The sequence below is a fragment of the Drosophila guanche genome, unplaced genomic scaffold (genome assembly GCF_900245975.1).
Source record: "Drosophila guanche unplaced genomic scaffold, DGUA_6, whole genome shotgun sequence".
In the NCBI taxonomy this organism is placed as follows: domain Eukaryota; kingdom Metazoa; phylum Arthropoda; class Insecta; order Diptera; family Drosophilidae; genus Drosophila; species Drosophila guanche.
Genome location: NW_022995762.1, coordinates 554201 through 557637, shown reverse-complemented (window position 1 = coordinate 557637; position 3437 = coordinate 554201). Strand labels below are relative to the sequence as shown.

Below are 3437 nucleotides of genomic sequence, written 5' to 3'. Positions count from 1 at the left end.
ACGAGCCCAAGTAAAGCCATTTCTTTTTTTTCTCTTTTTAAACAACGGGTATACCATAAAAAGCCAAATTTGTGGTTGGCAGGGTTGACTCATAATCAGTTAATGCCAGGCAATAATCACTCTGTTAAAATGTTGAACATTTTCAAACTTAAGTACGCATAGTTTTTATTATATGACTTAATTTACATTCCTTTCATTACTTTTATGGGGTTGCCTGTGTGACTTTGGGGCTAGTCCCCGGCATAATCTGAAATGCTTTATGGCCTCATCAAAAGTAAGTCTATCATTGGTTGTGATTTTCTTGTGTTAATATTTTCACATATTAAGGTGGATACCTCGTAGTAGTTGCCCAACGAGTCGTATAAATAGATAAAAGGAATGACAGTATCCATTTGACAAAACAACACAAAAAATTCCGATTTCTTTGGAAAAAAGAAACTAAAAACAATTTGACAGCCATAGAAATTTGAAATATTCTGACTTCCTTTTGGCAACTTTACATCTAAGATCTAAAATAAAATTGGAAAGATTTAACAATAATGGTGTGATGAATCGATTCTCTGCCAATTCTATGTCAATAAATTAATAAATAATTAAAAATGATTATTGGGTATCCAATATTCCAGAGTACTTACATATGTGATACATACATCTATCTGTTCTTTCTTAGATTTTCTCTTTATTTCTTAGATTTTCTCTTTATTTATGCGGTCCCTTATTTATGAGACACCTTAACACTGACAACTTGTCGTATGGTTAATGCTTCATAGTCATACAATTTCCGATTCTATTGTCCTTGTCGTATATATGTAGATGTTAATGACTTGTCTGCAAATTTATGATCTAAATAAACAAAAACGGAACATGGAAAAATGTTGGACAATTTTTTTCAAGGTAGAAACATGTCGCATGTAGTATTGAGACTTTTACCACATATGTAGAGACAAAATTTCTTAAAATGACAGCTCTAATGGGGCATGATGTTCTAGTTCTTTGAATTCGTACGTGCCATCCCAGACAGAGGTGCGCTGCTGCACGTACAGTATCTAAGACCCCGTAGACTTCCAGACAGTTTGGTTTTTTTCCTTCGGCTACGGTCGTCTTGGGGGCAAGCGTCCCATAAATAATATTTAGAAATCGCCAACTGAGATTGCATGAAGCTTATTTGAGGGGCCCCATATATACTACTCAGTCCGGACAGCTGGGCTCGGGTCTCGGGGTCCCTGAGCCTCTCGGATCTCCCTGTTGTGCCGTGATTTCGCTTGGAGAATTGATTTAGCACTGTGGAACTAACAAATTGACGTTTTAGATTTGATGATTTATATCGGACCTGAGAGCGATCGATGATTTATAAGGTGTCCGTTCCGAGATTAGCAGGCCAAATGAGCAAATGGAATGCCTCCTTCGACTTATTTAAGCTGATAATGCCTCGCCTAGGCTTTGCTCGCTCGCTCTGCCCATCAAACAGACATTAGCGAAATGTTCTATAAAGGCGGTATGTATGGGTGGATTTAGTAACAGAATGATATCTCCACTCGTTGCCCTCTGTCTGGTCGTTGGAATGTTGCTGGAGGCACATCCCTCCTCAGGGGAAGAGTATACCCTCTGCACCTTTGATACGAACAGCTATGGAAAGTGTTTGGCTATGGTAAGGCCTCCAAGGATGCAAATCGGGCAACACCATTACAATGTGTTTCAAGGGCGAAGGTGCCTGGAGACGGTGAAAAATGAGGATAATCATTATGTGGTTCTCGATCATCATGACTATATGGCAGCGCGTGAAGCGGGTCTACGTCCGGTTATATTTGCACGCGAAGAGCGTAAAAATTTCATTATAGCCGTAAAGCCGTAACCGCAAGGAATATCAGCCTGGTAGAGTACAATGAGGCAAGACTGTAACTGTTTGGGTTTCTGATTTGTGTGTACCCTAAATATTTTTCATAATTTTTACAGCAATTTGGATACAAAGGAGAGAGAGTCTTCCATTCCGCACTGGTATTTAATGCGCTACGCGGACGCAATGTCTGCCCGGAAGACCCGTCCATAGCACAGCGTACATTCGAATATTGAAATCTGCTCATTTTAAGCCCCTGAATAATTCGGAGGATATATGCTATGTCCTTTCGCTACCTATGCGGAGACATGTGCCTTTGCTTCGTGCAACTATGATGCGGGTCTACAGAATACGTTTTGTTTACAAGCAGCGGGGCTATAATCCACGAAAAGTTAAAGAGTTGAGAAGATTATTGCTTGATCTGCTGCAAAACTTTAATGGACACCAGTTATTCAATTTCTTTGATACTTTCAAGGGCCTGAACGATGTTATATTCAAGGGAGAGTTCATTATAATTCTGCAAATTCAAGCTGCAAATTCATTCCATATTTTTATATTTAGAACAACACAATTGGATTTGATTTACGGCCGAGCTATGTGAATGGCATCGATGAGAGGGTCTTTAGGGAATTGCATTGCAATCAATCTGATCATGAGCACAGTCCTGGACAAATTTGTGATAATTTGGAGACCACAAAATGATTGAGATTCATAAAAATATATTTACTCGTTGGTATCCCTTCCTTAAAATGTTGTACACTTGGGAGGGTTTATTTCAGGTTTCCATAGATATTTCCCTTTAGATTGTAATAGGTGTTGTGAACCGATCGGTTTGTCGCCCATAAATTAAATAGAAAAACAGCAGCAGCTGACTGATGTCGTCGCAGCTAATTAGCAGTTTTGTTATCAAATACACTAAACGTCATTCAAATATAAATTACGCGAGGGTGCGTCAGGCAATCATGCGTGACCCGACAACCTACTACACACTTGTGACAACCATCGGATACATTTGCATCTTTTTGTGTATTTTACGAGTGTTCATGGGTGTCTTAGTGTATGTATGTGTGCAGTGCCCCTCTTGAGTCAGTTGTCAACTTCTTAATAATTTTCCATTTCTCGTGTATTATTTTTATACCCGGAACTCGAAGAGTAAATAGGGGTATATTGTATTTGTGGTGGAAAATGGATGTACATACATATGTAACGCACAGAAGGAGACGTTTCCGACCCCATAATCGTATCCACAATCTTGAAGATAAGAAAAGAGTAAAAATGCAATTCCAAAGCGAATGACCATATGTATCTATCAGATCACCGAATTGGGGTGGATCATTGCTATAGCCAGAATGAAGAAACTAATTTGCAGTGGCTACCGCCACCCCGTCCAGTAGCTTTGCTTATGATTTCTTATTGTTGCTCATTTTTTCTCGCCCGCAAACGTTTTGCCTCATGCAAGCCTCATGCACTGGCTGACAATAGCCAGCTTAAAGGTCGTGTTGGCGGGAACCCCCCCCCCCAAAACGATCAGCCCCCAAGGAACAGAAATACCGACAGAGCATCGGGCACAGGGTAGTGGCGCGTACGAAACGCCTCACAACTG

General features: G+C 40.1%; 1 long non-coding RNA gene across 1 annotated transcript; it reads left to right on the top strand.

Moving 5' to 3' along the window:
• The first annotated feature begins 1548 nt into the window (after positions 1–1548).
• Positions 1549–2333, top strand: LOC117590896. The gene is made up of 2 exons (XR_004574336.1): positions 1549–1895; positions 1954–2333. It is a non-coding gene; the product is annotated as an uncharacterized LOC117590896 (long non-coding RNA).
• The last annotated feature ends 1104 nt before the right edge of the window (positions 2334–3437 follow it).